At 38.4% G+C, this 8,742-nt stretch overlaps 1 long non-coding RNA gene across 1 annotated transcript in view; it reads left to right on the plus strand.

Annotated features, from left to right (window-relative positions):
- LOC146768806 (uncharacterized) overlaps nt 1–8,711 on the plus strand; it is a 35,865-nt gene extending 27,154 nt beyond the window's left edge. The window contains exons 1-3 of the long non-coding RNA XR_014956798.1: nt 1–3,291; nt 4,688–4,760; nt 6,012–8,711. The exon at nt 1–3,291 is cut by the window's left edge and continues 27,154 nt beyond it. This is a non-coding gene — a long non-coding RNA (uncharacterized LOC146768806). The remainder of the gene's footprint in view (nt 3,292–4,687; nt 4,761–6,011) is intronic.
- The last annotated feature ends 31 nt before the right edge of the window (nt 8,712–8,742 follow it).

Here is an 8,742-nt window from a genome sequence, read left to right on the forward strand (position 1 = left end):
CACACCCTAACAGATTTAGTAAAGTTATACTTAGTACACCTGATCTTCATGGTTGCAGAAATAATTCTGGAAAAGTCTTTATTTGTGTATTGCCAAACTTTTGGAGAATTTAGGTATTTTCCCAAACATGATATTTTCTCCTGAAAATGAGGAAAATAAGTCATGGGAGAAAAAAGTTCTAAAACAAAGGAAGTAAGGAGAAATAGGAAACATCATATGTGGGCTGGTATTCCCTGTGGTACATTTACTCTTATTTTCTAGAGAAATTAAGTATTTTTATATTTCTACTTCTCTTTAACCATTAAAGCAATGACAGAAAACAAAATGTAAATGATGTACTGAGGTTGTCTTTTCTGGAGAATAGTTATGCTTCCCTTGCAAGTGCCTATAGGTATTACTCTTAGGGTAATTGTAGCATTTTGTCATGTTGGCAGATCCTTTACAATAATTTTTGTTCCCATTAAGCAACAACAGATGAAAGGAAACCTTGGCTCAGAACACCTGTTGGCAGCCTCACAGTTGCTACTGAATAAGCATTGCAGCAGTAGTTGTCACTGCAGACAGGATGTCACTGAAGAGAGAGCTGGCATTTTAAGGACTGCTGTGTGTTTGTAAAAGCCTGGCTCTCAGACTCTGAGAGCTCTGCCTCATCCTCCTAGCACAGCTCTTTTTTAACTTGTTGCAGTGACAGGAAGCAGGTGAATCACATGACTGAGAGAAAAAAACCTCACATAGATGGGAACATGGATCTCAACTCCATTTTTATGATAAAAAAGAAAGGATTAGTGATTTTCAAACCTAGGACAGTTACCTTCTGATTTTATTTACAGTTATAATGCAGGCATTTTAATAATTTTAGGATAAATGACAATATACCCAATAGTGAAGGTGTTTACTTGGTGAGCATGGTAGTAACAATATTTTCAGAAAAAGGAAAAAAATCTTTAAGTAAATCCCTACTGTATGGTGTTCATATATTGCTGTGAATGTTACTTCTTTGCCTATTGTTTTTTGTCCCAGAGGGGTAAAACTTTAAATTGAATTGCTGTAGGGTCACACCCCTCACATAATTTGCAAATATACACTGTGAAAGAGATTATGTTTTAGTAATGGCAAAATCTGGTTCAGATGTTATGAATTCACATGAAATATTAGAGAAGCTTTGAAATGGGGGGCAAAGCAGCAGCTAGAAGGAAATAATACTCTTCCCAAATGCCACAGGACATCATGCTCAAAACTGTGTTACTATAAGGCAATGATAATTGGGGTTTTTTTTTATTATGAAGTTGTATCAATCAATATTCTGTGCTTCTTAAGTACAACCTCTCTTGTAGCAGTCCTCACACAGTATGACTGAAAGCCAAGATGTTACTTTATTTTGCAGGGGACTCAGATTTATGAATGTCTCTTAACTGAACAATTTTTTCTTAGAATGTTATGGCCTCTGATAAGAGGAGTTTTGTGCCAGAACTTGAAGGATAAAACTGGCCATCTGTGAATGCAGGAGGAGAAATAATATCATTGAAACCAGTTTCTCAAAAACAAATTTAAAGGTAGCTAGTGGAAAGTCAGGTTTGACCACTCTGCCCATCTTCAGGCTGGCACTACAGGTTACACAGATTCCCTCAACTCTGACATTAACTTACACTTTTTTGTACAAAGCATTATTGGTCTGGCACAGGGGCAATACACTTTCAGGTGACATACATTTTAAATCTTACAACTTCTGTACTACTCTATGTTTTATCTCTGTTCAGCTTGATGCATTGATTGCCAAAAGCTCCTGCTTTTGAATAATTCAAGAAAGTCAGCTGTCAGTAGGTACATAATTTGGAGAATTGCCTTTGTACTTTTTAAAATCCTTGAACGTGTGCCAGCAACTGACTGAGGCTCAATTCTAAGTTATGTACTAGAGTTCAACTTGTACTGAGTTGTATTTATGAATAGACTCTATGGGTTTAGACTTCTCCCATCAGTTTTTCACATAGACTCCAATAGAACATTGAAGAACAGTTTCATGTAGCGTTATTGAACTCAGTGCTGATAGGTCTGATGATTTCCATCATTCTGTCATGATACCTGAATGTCAATGATGCATTGCTGTAAAGCTGTGAGTATTGCCAGTCTAATTTTTTGTTATTGCAAGGCACTAGAGCCACTTGAATTCAATCATGGAATGAAAAGGTAAGAACTCTCTAAAAATGGTGGGGGGAGAGAGAGATATTGAAAAACTTTCTTGGGAAATGTGGGCATTCTGGATTGCACACATCTGAAATATGGATGCAGAAATTAAAATAAATAAAATATAAGCTAATACATATAATTAATCTGTATAAACTCAACATACGGCTCATAAGTACATGACAAGATTAAACTGAAACCTAATACATGTAAAATGAATGCATATAAAAATAAATCTGATTAATTCAAGGCACTTAACACACTAAGTAACTCTTGAACAATACCATGAACCATATGGTCTCCTTTTTACTGAGGCATTGGTTTTTTGGTTTGTTTTTGGTATATGACAATGCTTCTTGGTAATCAAACATCTACTGTGTTCTGCACTCTGCAGGGATATGATATGTAGACCTGCAGAGTCCACACTTGCTAAAAAGCTGGAAAAGGATTTTCATGACTGCCAGAAATACATTATGAATAGGAAAAATTGAATCTACATATCCATTTATAAAAAACCATAAATATAGATTTATTTGGATCTGGACTACATTCTTCTTTGGAAACTGGATACATATTTTTTAATCTTTTAAAAGATTAAATTGTTTGTATTAATAAGGATTAATATGTCTCTAATCATCACATGTATGATTAACAGCAATTTCTCCTTCCCAGTACACATTCAGAGCAGTAGAATACAATGCATTTAGCAAGATGCCATTCCTCTCTTCTGCAATCCACAATGTGGAGGAAGAAATTAAAGAGACATGAGGTGAACAACAATGCCAGTGCCACCAGGATGATTATGTTTCATTTTATCTCAATCCAGACAGCTCTCTTTGCTTGCTAGAGTCTGCAGTTATGGGAAGAGGAAGAACAGGATGGTCAAGAGTTAGATGGGTGTGGTGGTGTCAGCTTTGGAGGGTTGGCCTGAATTTTACTCCCTCAGCCATGTGTCTCTTCCTGTTCTTGTCAGAAAGAGACCTCTGTGCTCATGACTTTTATCCCATTGCAGGGTTTGTTCTCACATGATCTTTAAGTTATTTTTCACTTCTCTGGTCCAGTGTCCCAATTTGTTCCAGCAACAGGATGATGCTTGGGTCTTTATGCAAGGTAATTACATTTGAAAAGAAAAATGCAAAATTTGTTTTAGTTTCTGTTAAAATATGCTCTGCTGTGTACAGTCTCAATGAGGTAGAGACCATAATTGTAGATGAGGTGGGAAAAAGGATTGTAAAGCTGGAGGTGCTTTTATTTTAGCTGTTAATTTTGTTAATTTTCTGCCCTTTGAACCATGAGGATTTCCTTAGCCTTTTTTTAAATTTTTTCATGACTGTTCAATTATTACTCCCCCATCTCCTTCCAAGCTACTATTTTTCCATCTCCACTTTTATTTCCTACTGGTTCATTCCTGCATCTCTTTCCCTCATTGCTCCACTCTGAATTCCTTAATAAAAATCTTATTTTCTATTTTCCCATACATCTCTTCATGTTTTTATCCATGACACTTCTTAAGCTTCTCTCCTCCTTAATATTTTTACCTAGCCTAGAGTACAACTTTTCCTAATTGTGCTCTCTTCCTGCAAACCAGCCATGTAGCCATTCCTGAAGAAGTAATGTATAACCCATAATAATTAGCAGACTATAAAAAGCTTTGAAAAAATATTTTTTTTCCTTGATGGTGGGCTGAGATGTTGACTTGAACTAAAATATATTTTATTTAACTTTAAAACAAGTGTCTTACCCAATCACAGCAGTTATTCTTCAGTTTTGAACACCACCCTCTGGGCTAAGTCTAAGACTATGGTTTATATGGTGTGTGCAAGGAGGTAAATCACAGCAAACACCTTTGGGCTTCTCTAGCTCCAACCCATTATTGTGTAGTGCAAAGGAAGTAGAAGGCATTTACTAAAACATAATTAAGGCTGTACAAGCCTCTCAGAACATTTTCTAGTTGTCAGGTGAAAAAGGGAGGTTTTCTCAACCCTTAGTGTTTGAATTGTCTGTCAGTGGCCCAGGAAAGCTGAGACCCTTGTGCCTGACCAGCCTGTCAGTGTCCTCTTAGGGAGACCCTTCTCTGAATAGTCCTGCTGGGTCAGAGGCTGGTCTGACTGACTTTTGCAGGAACACACACCAACAGCATAAGGGAGAATCCTCAGCAGGTCATCCACATTATTCAAGTATGTTCCCTGCTGCTGGAGACTGTCATGAAGGACTCACACTCACAGTTTATGGAATAACACTCTTTATTAATAGAAAATTGTAACAGGTGAAGGTTTGATAATATCTGTAGGTGATGGTATCTGACTGCAAAAATGTATTCAAAGCAATGCAGAGACAAGCTCCAATACCCAGTAAAATTATTCAGACAGTGTGGTTCTAACCTAAGAGGAGTCCTTATGGGGGAGGAGACAGGTTCAGCTCATTGACAGATCCCAGCAATTGCAATGGTGTCTTCCCTTATTTCTCCCCAGTCTCTCCTTAGTTTTATACTATTTTTCATGTTTAGGTGGAGCTTGAGTCACTTTAGCCATGCCTACCTTGGTTACTACTGCTTGGTGTAACTCTCTTTGCTCTTAAAGGTACGGTCACTAAAATATAGAGTACAAGCACATTGAGGGGTGGTTGTACCTTGGAGGGGGTGCCTTTGGGATGTAGGTGTGTAATAATATTACAATTAGTTTATAAAGAACCAAGCTAATCTGAGGAGAGTGATTTCCCCCCAGCTGCTGCCTTGGCAGCATTACCTCTCCTCCTCTCCCCTGGCTGACAGGCGTTATGGGGTTTATCAGCTACACAGCAGCACTGAGTTCCTCTCCCCACGAGGATTCCAAAAGAGCCTGGCCATGGTGTCTGCACTGCTCCATGCTCCATTCCATCCTATAGTAGGTGCTATGGTTGCAGATTGTGTGCACATGGAATCACCATGGGATAGGTTTCCAGTGTGCCAGCCACATTCCATCCAGGGAGCAGCAGCTTATTTTACCCAATAATTTCTGTACTTTTATGACTTCTGTTACAATGTGAATATAACCTCTTAGTTTCCTTAGTTTCCTTAGTTACCCCCAGCCATTTTTCTACTTAAATTAGTAAGGCTTTCTTTAAAAGCCAGCTAAATCTGGGAGCACTGAGCTTCACAGCCCTTTCATACAAGGCTTGTACCAGGCAGACCTTATAAAAAGGCTTGCCTAGGATGTAGCTTTGATATTTCAGTATGCCATATTAAGTAACTTTCAGAATTCTATTATTACTTAACTTGTGAGAGTATTTACTGAGTATTAGAAGCAGGTTCCCAGGTTTCTCTGCTTTTATCTTGACGCCTACAGTATGTAGTGAAGTCTAACTTGGAAGGAATTTTTTTGGGGCTTTATTCTCTAAGTGATCCAGTCCTAACAATGAGTCCATGATGATCAATTTAATTTAATTTATGTTTTGTCATAAACTGTTACCTTCTTGACTTGTCTGTGTAATATGCAGCCTCACTCAAAAGAACTGTTGGATACATTTTCAATTGCTTTATATGAGTCATTGTTCTAGAGGGAGCTTTTATTATGGATTGAATACCTGGGATGATACATTTACATGTATAAGATCAGATTCATGCTCTCTTAGATTTATACCTGTTTCCTAGGTGTGCATATATTCACAAATATACATTTGCATTAGTATGCATACAGACTCACAGGGTCTTGGAGACAGAAGGATAAGAAGGAAACATTGGGATGCTGCCAAGAGAAACTACAGTATCTTTGGTCTGATTATTATTCATTAGATATTCCTGTTGCAGCATATGACAAGGTTGTTCACACACAGTTCTCCCTATCCTTGCATAGGCACTCAGACTGCTTGCCTTTGTTCCATGCTGAAGCTGCAGCTTCAAGAACAACAGGATGTGTGTGAGGAGGAGGAGGAAAGGCTGACTCTGGACATGCTGAAATGTCAAAAAAAGGCCATCTGAAATAAAAAGCTGAATACCTACCAGCAGAAGAAACTATGCTTAACCTCCTGCAAGTACATGAACAACTAATCAGGAAATAACCATGAACATGGTACAGGGAGAGCAGTTTATAAACAGGTGAGACTGGACCACAATAATTAGAAAAGTAGACCAGGTCTAATTGGAGACCTTCCTGCTAGAGCCATAGAAGTTAGGATTAAGGTGTGTGTGTTTGCTTGCATTTGCAGTTGGATATGCCTGCACATGTGACTGGTCACTACTGTTCTGCTGAGGGAAGCTGTCACGTGTGATGCAGTTATCCTGACAGGAAAAGTGCTTCCATTGCTACTTTTTCTGCTCTGTGAGTGAATATCAGCCAACATGACAAATCAGCTTAAATTTTTCGCTGGTATAAGACAAGCCTCTGACAGGAGTTGGCCCTGTAGCTGTGTCTGTGTGGAGGCTCAGATCTGGGACCCATGGAAGCATCAGTGCAGAAATCTGCTGGAATGGTCCCCAGGGAATAAAGTAACATCAGACAAGGGATGGGTGAGGGATGAGGGGTAGAGTGCTTCAGGAAGTGAGTCAGAACACACAGTGTAAACTTGCTCCCTGGTGTTAACTCCACAGAAAACTGTAATTTTGGATGTCTAAAGTTTGATCCTGGCAACCACGTACACCTGAGAGCAAATAAACACACTCAAGTAAACCAAATTTTCATTATTTGATTTAAATTATAAAGTGAAGTAAAAGAAAGTTATTTCAAGTTAGTTTCTGATTGCTATGTTTTGCTATGTTGAACTCTGCCAATACACTTTTTTTCATTTTCAAGTTCATCTTTTTCATGTCATCTGCTTGGGAAACTGTAACATTAAAATGGAACAGGGGCAAACTTCATATAAAAGCAAGCTGTGTTTCACATCTACTGTCAGTGACAATAGCCAGCTTTTGATGTGCAATTTTGATAGCATCAAAATGAGAAAGTCTGGCAGTGATGCCCTGTTTGGTTATTTTAGAAGGAGATTTTGGAGCTTACTTTGGGCTTTCTGAACTATTTGAATTATTTACAGGCAGCCACAGGCAAGTGGCATTTTACAGTGTGTTAAAACCAAGCTTTGATATCTGAAAATAGCTCCTTTGGTACAATGCTTGTCTTCTTGATTCTCACATAAGCTGCATATTTATCATAGCTGAGTGATAAATGATAAGATTCTGCTGTTTTATAGGCAGTGAAATGACAAGGTCAGTTTTAATTAAGCTGAGATCAAGCCCAGTCTGTATTGCACACTTCTGATTAGGTTACTTCAAATTAACATAAGTTTTTGGAGACTTCACTGAAGTCAGTGGTGTTAAACACCAGCTGTGCTGGCAGATAAGCGTGGGATATAAGAAGGAGATAGAATTCACATTGAAATTAGCACTTGGCACAATATAATTCTCTGATTGCAAACTATGCGAAGTTGCCTGTGCTAATTGGTTGATTTTATTTGAAGCAGATGTTGTTAGCTTTCTCACTAATGATCTGGAGAGAAATTTTTTTGAAAGAAATGCCATGTTAGGTTCTCTGCAGTATAATAAGCTAATTACAACTTTAAGTACTTGCAGTAATTAGCACAATGTGTATAAAGTGGTCCTGATCTTTTCACCCTGCTGTATTATTGTTAGGACATGTAAAAAACAAAAAAAGAGAGGTAGCTGGATTTAGTTCCCCAGTCTAGCTTTTTGTTTTCCCAGACTTTTATATTTAGGAGATAATGAGATAGATTTTTATCCTTATTTTTAAGCACACCAAAAAGTTTTAAACCTTTCTCCTGTTTCACTCTAACTCTCTTCTCTAAATCAAATCTGTTTAGTTTTATCTATCTCCATTGAGGTAAAGCCTTCCAGCCTTAAAAATCCCACTAGTAAACTGTTCTGTACAGCAATGGAGTGTTTGTTCTCTATTAGCTTATTTAATCGCTTGCCCATGGATTACCAAGATCTAAAATATATCTGACCTATAGAAAGAAAACAAACAAACCCACCCTGGAAACTTCCTTCTTTTGAGAGCAGTTGTGCTCCTTGTGGTTTGCACTGTCAGTGATTAAAATCTGCTGGCAATTTGCAAAAGATACAAGAAGACCCAGCAAGTGGTCCTGTCTGCAGAAAGAAGGAAAATCAAAATGAGTTATATGAAAATGGTGAATCTGTTATTATCCTATAATCCCTTCTGAAATTCAGTGTGACTGTTGCAGATGGTGGGCACACGCCAGAAATGGCTGTTCTGAGAATACAGTTTAATGAATATTTCAGTTTATCTAGCGGTCTCCTGACATGGTTTGGTGAAATTTGCTCTTCAGCCATTTACACTGAAGTTGCTTTCACTTCCTGGGAGAAGTGACTGGAAGCCTGATAGAACCATTTGCACAAATTTGCACATTTCCCAGCTCCCTGGTTTTGTGGGCTGAGGGATGACACACTCAACTGTCTTGGACATGTTATGCCATTTGAGGAATGCCTCCATGGCCCCAGCCACTTGTGTGACACACACTGCTGCCAGAGACTGGTGCCATAAGGCATCTCCTTGCCACCACCTGAGAGAAGGGTTGGGGGACTGTCCCTTGGGGTTTGTTTTTTGGGAAAATGAT

Source organism: Lonchura striata, chromosome 1 (assembly GCF_050655825.1).
Source record: "Lonchura striata isolate lonStrDom1 chromosome 1, ASM5065582v1, whole genome shotgun sequence".
NCBI lineage: Eukaryota > Metazoa > Chordata > Aves > Passeriformes > Estrildidae > Lonchura > Lonchura striata.